We start from the raw sequence: 14,410 nt of genomic DNA on the forward strand, positions 1-14,410 counted from the left end.
ATATTTGAATATAACCATAACATTTGTTCTATCTTATCTGGAGGATAAAACTGAAATTGTAATTAGCTTTGTATGGCTTGTTTCAGAAAGGGCGCTACCTTTTAAAAAAGAAATGGAAATGAGAAGTTGTAATCTGTATAAAGGCAAAAATGCATTTTTTGAACAAAGGCTGGGCCTTTCTTAATAATCTACTGCCCTTTGGGTTTAAGTATAATTAATGAATTAAGTATAATTTATGTATGAGTGAAGATTTTAGTGAGAGGTTAGAAGTTTTAATATTTAATCATTTGAGCCCCCCAATCTCATATTCATTATATAAATAGGCACGTTTAATTTTGCCTCGCTTAGCATTCCAAAAGTTTTTTTTTTTTTAATTAAAAAGTATTTACCTCTCCATGATTGCAGAATCGTATCTATTTGTGCTAACTTTCTATTGAAATTAATTGTGGTAAGTTCATTTATATTTTTTGAGATGTGAATTTCAAGTATGCCTGCCTGACCATTCAGCCTGCCCTGACCTCCAGCCTACCTGCCCATTCAGCCTGCCCTGACCTCCAGCCTACCTGCCCATTCAGCCTGCCCTGACCTCCAGCCTACCTGCCCATTCAGCCTGCCCTGACCTCCAGCCTACCTGCCCATTCAGCCTGCCCTGACCTCTAGCCTACCTGCCCATTCAGCCTGCCCTGACCTCCAGCCTACCTGCCCATTCAGCCTGCCCTGACCTCCAGCCTACCTGCCCATTCAGCCTGCCCTGACCTCCAGCCTACCTGCCCATTCAGCCTGCCCTGACCTCCAGCCTACCTGCCCATTCAGCCTGCCCTGACCTCCAGCCTACCTGCCCATTCAGCCTGCCCTGACCTCCAGCCTACCTGCCCATTCAGCCTGCCCTGACCTCCAGCCTACCTGCCCATTCAGCCTGCCCTGACCTCCAGCCTACCTGCCCATTCAGCCTGCCCTGACCTCCAGCCTACCTGCCCATTCAGTCTGCCCTGACCTCCAGCCTACCTGCCCATTCAGCCTGCCCTGACCTCCAGACTACCTGCCGCCGTGTACCTTCTGGACTCTGACCTGGTTTATGAACTTCTGCCTTTCCTCGACCAGCCTCTTCCTGCACCTTGTTTTTCAATAAATATCAGAGACTCGGACCATCTACCTCTGGTGTCTGCATCTGGGTCTCACCCCGTGTCATTATTACAATGGTTGTAGACCTTACAGTGAAAGTCTTACTTACAAGCCCTTAACCAACAATGCAGTTTTAAGAAAATACGTGTTAAGTATCAAATTAAAATAACATCATTAAAGAGCAGTAGTAAAATAACAGTAGTGAGGCTATATACAGGGGGTACCAGTACAAAGTAAATGCGCAGGGGCACAGGTTAGTCAAGATAATTGAAGTAATAGAGTTAAAGTGACTATGCATAGATAATAAACAGAGAGTAGCAGCAACGTTTTTATTTACCCATATAAGTTGACTGAGAACACATTCTCATTTACAGCAATGACCTGGGGAATAGTTACAGGGGAGAGGAGGGGGATGAATGAGCCAATTGTAAACTGGGGATTATTAGGTGACCGTGATGGTTTGAGGGCCAGATTGGGAATTTAGCCAGGACACCAGGGTTAACACCCCTACTCTTACGATAAGTGCCATGGGATCTTTAATGACCTCAGAAAGTCAGGACACCCGTTTAACATCCCATCCAAAAGACTGCACCCTACACAGGGCAGTGTCCCCAATCACTGCCCTGGGTATTGGGATATTTTTTAGACCAGAGGAAAGAGTGCCTCCTACTGGCCCTCCAACACCACCTGGTCTCCCATCCAGGGACTGACCAGGACCAACCCTGCTTAGCTTCAGATGCAAGCCAGCAGTGGTATGCAGGGGGTGGGGGAACAATACAAACAGTTTGGGTAGCCATTTGATTAGCTGTTCAGGAGTCGTATGGCTTGGGGCTAGAAGCTGTTATTAAGAAGCCTTTTGGACCTACACTTGGCGATCCAGTACCGCTTGCCGTGTGGTAGGAGAGAGAAGAGTCTATGACTAGGGTGGCTGGAGTCATTGACAAGTTTTAGGGCCTTCCTCTGACACGCCTGGTATAGAGGTCCGGAATGGCAGGAAGCTTGGCCCCAGTGATGTACTGGGCCATACGCACTACCCTTTGTAGTGCCTTGCGGTCGGAGGCCATGCAGTTGCCATACCAGGCAGTGATGCAACCAGTCAGGATGCTCTCGATGGTGCAGCTGTAGAACTTTTTGAGGATCTGAGGATCCATGCTAAATTCGTTCTGTCTTGTGAGGGGAAATAGGCTTTGTTGGGTGAACAGGGATTACAGGAAGGGACTGAGCACGCCCCCCTAAGGGGCCCACGTGTTGAGGATCAGAGTGGAAGATGTGTTGTTTGCCTACCTGGCTTGTCAAGAATTCCAGGATCCATTTGCAGAGGGAGGTGTTTGTCCCAGGGTCCCTAGTTTAGTGATGAGCTTTGAGGGCACTTTTCAATCTTAGTCCTGTAATGACGCTTTACCTGTTTGATGTTTCATCAGAGTCACACTCCTTGAAAGCGGCAGCTCTGCCCTTTAGCTCAGTGCGGATGTTGCCTGTAATCCATATGCTCTGGTTGAGGTATATACGTACCGTCAGTGTGGGGACTATGTCATCGATGCACTGATGAATTGATGATGCCAGTGACTGATGTGGTGTGCTCCTCAATTTCATTGGAAGAATCCCGGAACATATTCCAGTCGGTGCTAGCAAAACAGTCCTGTAGCTTAGCATCTGCGTCATCTGACCACTTCTTTATTGAACGAGTCTCTGGTGCGTGCTGCTTTAGTTTTTGCTTGTAACCTGGAATCAGGAGGATATTATTATGGTCAGATTTGCCAAATGAAGGGCGAGGGACAACTTTGTATGCGTGTCTGTGTGTGGAGTAAAGGTGGTCTGGAGTGTTTTTTCCTCCGGTTGCACATTTAACATGCTGGTGGAAATGAGGTGAAACGGATTTAAGTTTCCCTGCATTATAATTCCCGGCCACTAGGAGCCCCACCTCTGGATGAGTGGTTTCCTGTTTGCTTATGGCCTTATACAGTTCATTGAGAGCGGTCTTAGTGCCAGCATCGGTTTGTGGTGGTAAATAGACAGCTCTGAAAAATATAGATGAAAACTCTCTTGGTAAATAGTATGGTCTACAGCTTATCATGAGATACTCTACCTCAGAGAAAAACCACGAGACTTCCTTAATATTAGATTTTGTGCACCAGCTATTGTTTACAAATATACACAGACTGCCACACCTTGTCTTACCGGAGGCAGCTGTTCTATCTTGCCAATGCAGCGTAAACCCCGCCAGGTGTATGTGATCTGTGTTGTTGTCCAGGCACGACTCAGTGAAATATATGCTATTACAGTTTTTATTTCCCGTTGGTAGGATTTTCATGATCGTAGCTTGTCTTTTTTGTTATTCAATGATTGTACGTTGGCTAATAAGACTGATGGTAGAGGCAGATTATCCACTTGCCGTCGGATCCTTACAAGGCACTCCGACCTATATCCTCGATATCTCCATCCCTATCATTCGCATGAGAAAGAGATTTTGGCCTTGTCGAGTGTCTGAAGTAAATAATTTGCGTCCGACTCATTGAAGAAAAAATGTGAGTAATCGCTGTCCTGACATCCAGAAGCTCTTTTCGGTCATAAGAGAAAGTGGCAGAAACATTATTTACATTTACATTTAAGTCATTTAGCAGACGCTCTTATCCAGAGCGACTTACAAATTGGTGCATTCACCTTATGACATCCAGTGGAACAGTCACTTTACAATAGTGCATCTAAATCTTAAAGGGGGGGGAGGGATTACTTATCCTATCCTAGGTATTCCTTAAAGAGGTGGGGTTTCAGGTGTCTCCGGAAGGTGGTGATTGACTCCGCTGTCCTGGCGTCGTGAGGGAGTTTGTTCCACCATTGGGGGGCCAGAGCAGCGAACAGTTTTGACTGGGCTGAGCGGGAGCTGTACTTCCTCAGTGGTAGGGAGGCGAGCAGGCCAGAGGTGGATGGACGCAGTGCCCTTGTTTGGGTGTAGGGCCTGATCAGAGCCTGGAGGTACTGAGGTGCCGTTCCCCTCACAGCTCAGTAGGCAAGCACCATGGTCTTGTAGCGGATGCGAGCTTCAACTGGAAGCCAGTGGAGAGAACGGAGGAGCGGGGTGACGTGAGAGAACTTGGGAAGGTTGAATTATGAACAAAATAAGTTACAAATAACACAAAAAGATACACACAATAGCACAATTGGTCAGAAGACCGTAAAACGGCAGGGATCTCCTCCGGTGCCATTCTCATGTTACCTTTTTAGTTACATGGCTTTTCTAGCACAGTTAGAAACTGCAACCGCGTTTCTACAAAGGCAGATATCCTACCTGATGATCTACCCTGATGTTTTCGTGAACTTTCCAAATCCTTTTGAATGCATATAACAAAAATTAATCAAATAATTTAATATATTTTCTTATTAGCCTATGAATAAACGTGATTGCAATTTCTATCTTTCCTAGACAAGCTATACAATTAAAAATGAAATAGGATATTGGTATTGGCCCTCAATATTCAAATTGGTGCATCCCTTATTGAATGTATAAAACTTGATAGAAAGTATGCAGACATTGGCCTCCCCGGTGGCGCAGTGGTCTAAGGGAGGGTTTGGCCGGCAGGGATATCCTTGTCTCATCGCGTACTAGCGACTCCTGTGATAGGCCGGGCGCAGTGCACGCTGACCAGGTCGTGTGGGAGTTGTAGCGGTGAGACAAGACAGTAACTACTAACAATTGGATACCATGAAAAAGGGGATAAAAAAGTATGCAGAAATTATAATGGCCTATACATTTTTAAATAACTGCCTTGACCGTGTGGTTAAAAAGTACACCCAGAGATTCAATGCCTATGGGAGAATTGGATATGATGCCACTCTGCTTGACACTCAGCATTAAAGAAAATTCAATTCAAAAACTAATGTTTCATTATTGCATTGTTGATAAAGTCCTAAAATGTTTTGCATGTCAGCAATCAAATTTTGAAGACATAAATACAGTCGGTATGATGCATAATAGATCAGTTCAAAACCTCTCTGCCAATAAAAGCTTGTTTTAGGGTTAGGCTACATTTCCCTCTCATTAGGCCCTTCTGCTCTGGTGGATTTTCCCACACTGTGGTTAATGTACCACTTTGGTGCCCTTCCAACTCAGATCATACATACAGTCCTAGAGACATTCTTACTTGAAAAATGTTTTTTTTGCTTAACAAACATGATTATTTTATTTTTAACCACAACTACTATAGTAAGGTACATCGTTGCTACCCAGAAATGATTTGATAGAGATTTATTTTATTTTATTACAGTTGCATTGGGCCTTTAAAATGCAGAAAGTCGTTTTCAATTTTCTAAGGAAACCTTTTGTTTGATGTATTTGATGTCATACCACACATTCCGCTCCAGCCATTACCATAAGTATTTCCTCCCCAAATGAAGGTGCCACCAACCTCCTGTGTCTGGAATGCAACCGATCTCTTACCCAACTGATTGCGCCATCTTGCAGTTGTAATTGTCTTTAGGCAGGCTAGGCTATATTAACCAAAGACTTTAATAACTAACCCAAGATAGACCACCGCCTGTCATTTCCAATCGGAACAAAGTAGTCATGGTGGGCAGAACAAGCAACGAGGGAGGCAGAGCCAAGCACAAACTACTGAGATCTTACAAACTAGTTCACACTGTTTGTAATAGATTTTTTGGGGCGAACAGAAAACTGTATTGATATCAAATGTTTCATCATTAAATAAAAGAGCATAGGGCGGCACACAATTGGACCAGCGGTCATCAGGGTTTGACCGGTGTGGGACTCCATTGTAAATAATAATTTGTTCTTAACTGACTTGCCTAGTTAAATAAAGGTGAAATAAAAAAGTTAAAGAAATACATCCCACTGCCGGCCGCTGGGCTTCCTCTCATCATCATATTTGGTAATGTGGAAACGCCAACCGGATGCTTCACAATTAGACATCCGGTGGAATATCTGGCTCCTTGCTCCATCTTGGGTATTGCTACGTGTGGTACATGTGGGCGAGAGTGACACCCTACTCGCAGTTCTGATTCAATTAACTAAGTTGACCCGACCTATCTGCTATTTCACTGGGTTTTATGGGAGAAACACACCCAGTTAGGCAGACCAGAACTAACCTTTTATTTTTTCCCCCAAATGGTAAACGGTCTGAGTGAACTATCGTCAGTTTTCCACCTCCTTTGTTGGCACTTCGCCCTTGCGAACGTGCTTGAGCCGCCCCTGTTGTCGCGCCTTGTTCGGACTTGTCTGCACTTCAGTCGCATTGGAGAGAGAAAAGAGCGGGACCTGTCCAAAAACTGAACCGTATCCACACAACTCTGAATTTACCTTAAATATGTCTACCACCTCCAGCTGTCAAAAGCCCCAGGTAAGGTTTTATTTCTTTCTAATTTTGCGTATTGTCATTGTTGGTAGATGTTGTACTGTAACGTTCTGTCTTAGGCCAATGCCCACCGGGTAATGTGTAACGTTACATTTAACACGAGGTTGATTGCTAGGGTGGTTTTTAATTTTTTTTTTATATGCTGACCTCTGTCGGGTAGTTTTTCTAAATGTAGACGGGTTTTACTGCACTGTAGCCTGCATGTTTTACATTGTTAGATCCCCCCCCCTCTTTTAAACGTTTTATATGCAGATCTCCGCTAAACGTGGAATCAAGAGCTGTCTCTGACTGCTGATAACTTCACACACACAAGGAATCTGACACATACAAAGTTGCCAATGTATTTGCAACCGCTACAAATAAGCAAAGGATATCAATATGCTTCAAATGAAAACAGAAATGACTGCATTAAAGTATGAATAGGTTACATAGGCCTATATAATTAAATAATATTGAAGTACATTTCATATTAATTTAATTGAGTTCCGCTACTCGCTGTAAATTTTGCCCCACTATATTATGATATGTAACAAAATGTCCACAATGTTTTGCAAATCTAGTGCATTATTTAGTGCATTGTTATAGGGTAAGCATAAATTTTAGACCCCCTCATTATTTGCATCCATATGTGATATCTCTCTAGGAGCTGATCCGTCATCAGTATTGTGAAATGATTATAATGTTATGGTAATATTTTAATGGGGGAAACTGATCCTAGGAGAAGCGCTGCTTTTCTTTCGATCCTATCATTTTCGGCTCAAACTCTCAATGATGCACTTAGCGAACTTTCTCTCTGTGAAACGTATGACTTTTTCGGCTGTTGTGGGAAAGATGCATCGTTAAAACGCTAAATTCCATCGCTATCGGGAAACCAGGCCCTGGCAAGTATAGCAGGCAGGCGACCAAACAAAAAATAGCCTTTTGTGATGTTTTCCTGGTGCGGCCTCTTTCGTAATACACTGTAATTGCCATGTCCTTCCTTTTGTTTTTGTGTGTGCATAGTTGGTAGTGTGTAGTCATGCCATCTATTGAGGCTTTGGCTCCGCTGACCTACATGCTTGTGTTATGGGACTGGGGTAGACTGACAAACTAGTCACAGCGCTGTGGTCTGATGTCTCGTGCAAGCATGCTCCACTGTACGCTATGTGCACGCCCAGACACCAGTCTCAGCGACAGACAAGTTGAGCCAGCCAATAGAACTGCTTCAGATTGGGTGTTGGACCCATCATCTGCGAGGGGCGGTGGTTACACTCGTTGACACTGCCCACCAACTGGGTCAGCAGCATGGCAACACGGGTAGGTCTACAATTTCTCTCTTTGCTTTTGAGATTGATAGGTGGCTACAATTTATCATGGCTTTCTACATTATTACTATTAAATGAAAGGTACAGTTTACTGGTCTGAACCTTTTGACAAATGTAACTCAATCCAGGGATGGAATATATCATTGCATTCCTAGTCCATAGCATCAATGCCTTCCTCTTGCAGGAACTGCTGACACACTCCAGCCACATGAGGTCTAGCATTGTCTTGCATTAGGAAGAACCCAGGGCCAACCGCACCAGGATATGGTCTCACAAGGGGTCTGAGAAACTCATCTCGGTACCTATTGGCAGTCCGGCTACCTCTGGCGAGCATGTGGAAGGCTGTGCGGCACCCCAAAGAAATGTCACCCCACACCATGACTGACACACCGCCAAACCGGTCATGCTGGAGGATGTTGCAGGCAGCAGAACGTTCTCCACGGCATCTCCAGACTGTCACGTCTGTCACGTGCTCAGTGTGAACCTGCTTTCATCTGTGAAGAGCACAGGGCGCCAGTGGCGAATTTGCCAATCTTGATGTTCTCTGGCAAATGCCAAATGTCCTGCATGTGGACGTCGGGCCCTCATACCACCCTCATGGAGTCTGTTTATGACCGTTTGAGCAGACACATGCACATTTGTGGCCTGCTGGAGGTTATTTTGCAGGGCTCTGGCAGTGCTCCTCCTTGCACAAAGGCGGAGGAAGCGGTCCTGCAGCTGGGTTGTTGCCCTCCTACGGCCTCCTCCACGTCTCCTGATGTACTGGCCTGTCTCCTGGTAGCGCCTCCATGCTCTGGACAGTATGCTGACAGACACCGCAAACCTTCTTGCCACATCTCGCATTGATGTGCCATCCTGGATGATCTGCACTACCTGAGCCACTTGTGTGGGTTGTAGACTCCGTCTCATGCTACCACTAGAGTGAAAGCACCGCCAGCATTCAAAAGTGACCAAAACATCAGCCAAGAAGCATAGGAACTGAGAAGTGGTCTGTGGTCCCCACCTGCAGAACCACTCCTTTATTGAGGGTGTCTTGCTAAATGCCTATGATTTCCACCTGTTGTCAATTCCATTTGCACAACAGCATGTGACATTTATTGTCAATCAGTGTTGCTTCCTCAGTGGACAGTTTGATTTCACAGATGTGTGATTGACTTGGAGTTACATTGTGTTGTTTAAGTGTTCCCTTTATTTTTTTGATCAGTGTATTTTTGCAGTGATTTAAATCTTCTCTAAGAGCTTTGGAAACCCGGGTTGTACAATATTTACCCATTCTTTTAAAAACGAGCTCTGTTGGGGCATCCAGAGTGGCACAGCGGTCGAAGGCCCTGCATCGCTGTGCTTGAGGCGTCACTACAGACCCGGGGTCGATCCCAGGCTGTGCCGCAACCAGGAGACCCATGAGACGGCGCACAATTGGCTCAGTGTCGCCTGGGTTAGGGGAGGGTTTGGCCGGCCGGGATTTACGTATCTCATCGCACTCTTGTGACTCCTTGTGGCGTGCACGGCACATGCACGCAGACTTTGGTCACCAGTTGTACAGTGTTTTCTCCGACGCATTTGTGCAACTGGCTTCTGGGCTAGACGAGCAGATTTAGGATGTGTAACCTTTTTATTTAACTAGGCAAGTCAGTTAAGAACAAATTCTTATTTACAATGATGGCCTTCCCCGGCCAAACCTGGATGACGCTGGGCCAATTGTGTGCCGCTCTATGCGTCTCCCAACCACGGCCGGATGTGATTCAGCCTGGATTCGAACCAGGGACTGTAGTGACATCTCTTGCACTGAGAAGCAAGCAGTGCCGTAGACCGCTGTGTCCATGTTTGTGTAAACTATTAAACTGTACTAGAATGCTTAAAAGGATGCAAAAATGTTAAATATCGTCCAGAAATGTCGTATTGGTGCATAACTAGTCTTCACTCATCACTGTGGCGCTTCTCAAAGTAATTTTTTCTTTGCATCAAACCGCAAGTAAACTAAGCCTTTTACATCCATTGAGAATGACAATGGTTTCTTAATTTAGCCTATTTGAAAAATCTTTCCTGCTCTCTCCCTTTCCATAACCACTCAACATGAAAGGTAAAAAAAAATGTCATGCTCTGATCTGGTGGAAAAGTCATAAAATAGGCCTACCTCAATCAATCAAATGTATTTATAAAGCCCTTTTTACATCAGCCAATGTCAGTGCTGTACAGAAATCCAGCCTAAAACCCCCAAACAGCAAGCAATGCAAATGTAGAAGCACGGTGGCTAGGAAAAACTCCCTAGGAGGGCATGAACCTAGGAAGAAACCTTAGAGGAACCAGGCACTGAGGGGTCGCCAGTCTTCTGGCTGTGCCGGGTGGATATTATAACAGTACATGGCCAAGCTGTTCAAACGTTCATAGATGACCAGCAGGGTCAAATAATAATAATCAGTGGTTGTAGAGGGTACAACCGTCAGCACCTCAGGGGTAAATGTCAGTTGACTTTTCATAGCCAATCATTCAGAGATGGTGAGTTAGCGAGTGAGAACGTCCGGTGAACAGGTCAGTGGTTCCATAGCCACAGGCAGAACAGTTGGAACTGGAGCAGCGGCATGACCAGGTGGACTGGGGACCGCAAAGAGTCATTCGGCCAGGTAGTCCTGCGGCATGGTCCTAGGGCTCAGGTCCTCCGAGAGAGAGACTTAGAGGGAGCATACTTACCTGACTACTTCTTATCCCTTGGCAAATAGCCTACAGCCGTCTGTCTGGAGCAGGAAACTTGAAGGCCCAGAATATTTTATACAATGTTGCAAGTTTGCTAGCATAAGATTTAGGCCAGACCAAGTTATTTGTTGATGCAATGTTTCAAATAGGCCATGCATAGTCAATGGGATTTTATAGGATGTTTATTTTTATCAGGATATGTTATACCTGTGGACTGCAATGTTTTTATGTGTTGGCATTATGTGTGCAACTTTTATGTATCGGCAATGGCACTAGACGTTACTTTTAGATAGCGTTTAGATTAAGCACATGACATTGAGTTAGATTTAAAAAATAAAATAAAAAATCTATATGACTTTATTATGAATTAAATGAATGTTCTTTCCTTTTTTTTTTTAAACAGGCACGCAGATCAGTAGAAATGGTATTATAACTTGGCACTCCAAATGGATACGGTTGCCGACTGCTGGTGTAGCCTATTATTGGCAACCTAAGGAACTTAAAGGCACAATGTGAAGACCAGCGGGAGGAGAACCATCTGGACATTTATTTTTCTGGTTAGGCTATATCAATCTGACTCCCTCTTCAGTAATTTGTCTTTTATTTTTTAATCGCAGTGCTGAAACCATCAGACAAGCTCTAGTCTACATATAGTTTTATTTTATTCAAACGTGTGGAAAATATGTGGGGGGGAATACGCAAACCGACCCTGTCGACCAACATTTTTTGTTGTTGTCGGAAATAGCCCTAAATCGATTGCTGAAATATAGACAGACTAACTGGTCTCTACCTCACTGTGGTTTATGAAGACTTTAAATGTGCCTCTCCTCATTCACCTTTCATTGGCCTTTGTAGAGCAGCCCTGATAGCATCAGTCAAAATGCTTATCAGAATCGGGAAGAGTGTCTCTGATTGGGAAAGAAAGATATGGAGAGGGGGATATCGAGGAGAGGGATATGTAGGAGAGAAGAGTGTGGGGGGACCTAAAGGAGCAGAGAGCCAGTGGAGCATTCAGAAGGATCTTCTGCCAGATCTTATGTTGTATAACCGCTAGTAAAGTGGGCCAACTGACCCACATATGTACAGCACATACAGAGGCTATGGCTGCTGCTCTAACACACACACACTGGCCTACAAACTTGCTTACATAGTTATGCAAGGACACATACGCAGTTGGGGGCACATTCAATTTTATAACCCGCCTGGCCAACTCTGTCACTTCATTCTGCCATGCAAGCTATAGCACATCCGCCACACACACACACACACACACACACACACACACACACACACACACACACACTGAGTAGGCTGGAGACACACCCAGATTCAAAAACACGTTCCAGATTTCAGTAGTGTAGCGTTAGTCATGTGACATTCTGTTCTGTTTCACAGCAATGCGATGCATTTTCCGTAGTTCCCCTTGTACTTCCCCTTTCTCTCTCCTCCTTGCCTGTACAGTGTGTCCTTACTCCCCCTCTCCAGTGACCATGCTGTTGTGTAAGACTTGTGTAAGGCATGTGATCAACAATAGTAAGGGAATCATTCATTTTATTACGACGGAAGGCAGGCAGAGGAATCTGATCTGTGTGTTCTTTCGTCTTATGCCTCTGTGGGGTCTGGCTGCTGAACACAACTGCACTTGGATGCTTCTGGCTGGAGTGTCATTGATCCCTTAACACACTTCATAATACTTATTCAAGTTGTTTTCTGTTGTGATGCGTCTGTTTGAAAGACTTGGTGGAGAAATCTGCTTTGCATGTTTGTGTCCTCAGGTGCATCCTGTTTCCTTGATTGCAGTCCACCTGTGGTAAATTTGTTAGACCAAAGATTGAACTCTTTGGCCTGAACGCTTAAAACCTCTTTTGGATATGTGGGACGCTAGCGTCCCACCTGGCCAAAAGCCAGGGAAACTGCAGAGCGCCAAATTCAAATAAATGACTATAAAAATCAAACTTTCATTATCTTCTTGACGCTACCGATCCCGTTAGCGGGATAATTGTCATCAACAACCGCAGAATTTCAGATCGTCACATTCAAATAATATTACAAAAAATATTTATATTCATGAAATCACAAGTGCAATATAGAAACACAGCTTAGCATTTTGTTAATTCACATGTCTTGTCAGATTTTGAAAAAATGCTTTACAGCGAAAGCAACCAAGTGTTTGTAAGTTTATCGATCACTAGACAAAACATTATGAACACCTAGCATTAAAGTAGCTTGGACACAAATCAGAAAAGCAATAAAATGAATCGCTTACCTTTGATCTTCAGATGTTTTCACTCGCGAGACTCCCAGTTACACAATAAATGTTCCTTTTGTTCCATAAAGATTATTTTTATATCCAAAATAACGCGCCAAACAAACTGAGATATGTTCAGAAATCCACAGGCTCGAGCGGTCACGACGACTCAGACAAATTCCAAATAATATCCGTAATGTCCACAGAAACATGTCAAACGTTTTTTATAATCAATCCTCAGGTTGTTTAAAAAAAGATATAATCGATAATATATCAACTGGCACTGTCTTTTTCAGTAGGAGAGGGAAAGACAATAGCTGCCCAAGCTCTGTTGCGCAAGCAAACATTGCGTCCGGTGTTCGCATGAGTTTATCTTTCTCGATCATTAAAAAAAATATATATATATCAGTTCTGTTATACTCACAGACAATATTTTGACAGTTTTTGAAACTTTAGTGTTTTCTATCCTAATCTGTCAATTATATGCATATGGGCCTGAGAAATAGGCCGTTTACATTGGTTTACAAACTGTCCTTTTGTTCGATTAATTCCGTCGATTATATATCGAAAATGTCCATTTATTTGGAGTGGTTGATCCAGAAAAACACTGATTCCAACTTGCTCAACGTGACTATTGGGAGACTAATCAGAGTTGATGGTAAGCTGAACGGAGCAAAGTACAGAGATCCTTGATGAAAACCTGCTCAAGACCTCAGACTGGGGCAACGGTTCACCTTCCAACAGGACAATGACTCTAAGCACACAACCAAGACAGCGTAGGAATATGTTTGTGTTAGGAAGAAAGTTAGCGGTCTGTCTTGTGGGTAATATTAGTATTGAGATCCTAGACACATTTTTCTTCAGATAAAAGTTGGGTGGTTTTGAAGTCCGCCAGGGATATTAACTAAAGAGCTTTCAAAGAACTACCGGGTGGTGGCTTGGCTGCAAGTGTGCTATCATGATACGCCAAGGTTAACATTTTAATTTGGCAAATGGCACCTAATTTAATTAGTTGGTATTTGATTAAATGGTGGAAAAGCAATGCCTAAAGTGTTGTTTGCTAAACTAAAATTACTTTGCCCTACACCGGGGGCAGGCAACTAGATTTCACCACTACCAAGCCCAAGAAAAGTTACTTTCAAATGCAATATCACTTAATTTCTTGACTATAATGAGACAAGATCAGGTCTTTTTTGTTGGAATGCCGCGGCCCGATTTATCGGGCGGATGGTTGGGTAGCCGGAACATAATTATAATTTATACACTACAAATTCACCGCTACCAAGCCCAAAAAGAGGTACTTTCAATATCACTTAATTCCTTGACTATGAGACAAGATCAGGTCTTTTTTTCTATTTGTTGGAATGCTTGGGATCAGATTTCCTAAATGCTAAAATGTTTGGGGGGCAGTATTCCTGGCGATGTTAGTATTTTTGGACCAATAACTAAAATCTAAAATACTCTAGGGGGATATTTTTTGGGCTGTTGCTGACCCCCACCCCTACATACAAACTACACATTCACACTCCTACAGTTTCCAAACCAGCTGAGAAAAAGTTTGACAAAAGTCTCTTTCACACATGGCCTACGTAGCGGTTTTAAGAATGTGAGCGTGTGTATTGTTTCTTCTGTCTGAACCGTCTTAAGCTGGAGGAAGACATGGTCGTCATTCTTTCCAG

General features: G+C 43.8%; 1 protein-coding gene across 1 annotated transcript in view; it reads left to right on the top strand.

Annotated features, from left to right (window-relative positions):
• Positions 1-6,064: 6,064 nt before the first annotated feature.
• LOC124038000 (influenza virus NS1A-binding protein homolog A-like) overlaps positions 6,065-14,410 on the top strand; it is a 30,196-nt gene continuing 21,850 nt past the window's right edge. The window contains exon 1 of the mRNA XM_046353341.1: positions 6,065-6,473. The gene's annotated coding sequence lies outside the window, so the exon portion shown is untranslated. The remainder of the gene's footprint in view (positions 6,474-14,410) is intronic.

This window comes from Oncorhynchus gorbuscha, linkage group LG06 (assembly GCF_021184085.1).
Source record: "Oncorhynchus gorbuscha isolate QuinsamMale2020 ecotype Even-year linkage group LG06, OgorEven_v1.0, whole genome shotgun sequence".
Lineage (NCBI taxonomy): Eukaryota > Metazoa > Chordata > Actinopteri > Salmoniformes > Salmonidae > Oncorhynchus > Oncorhynchus gorbuscha.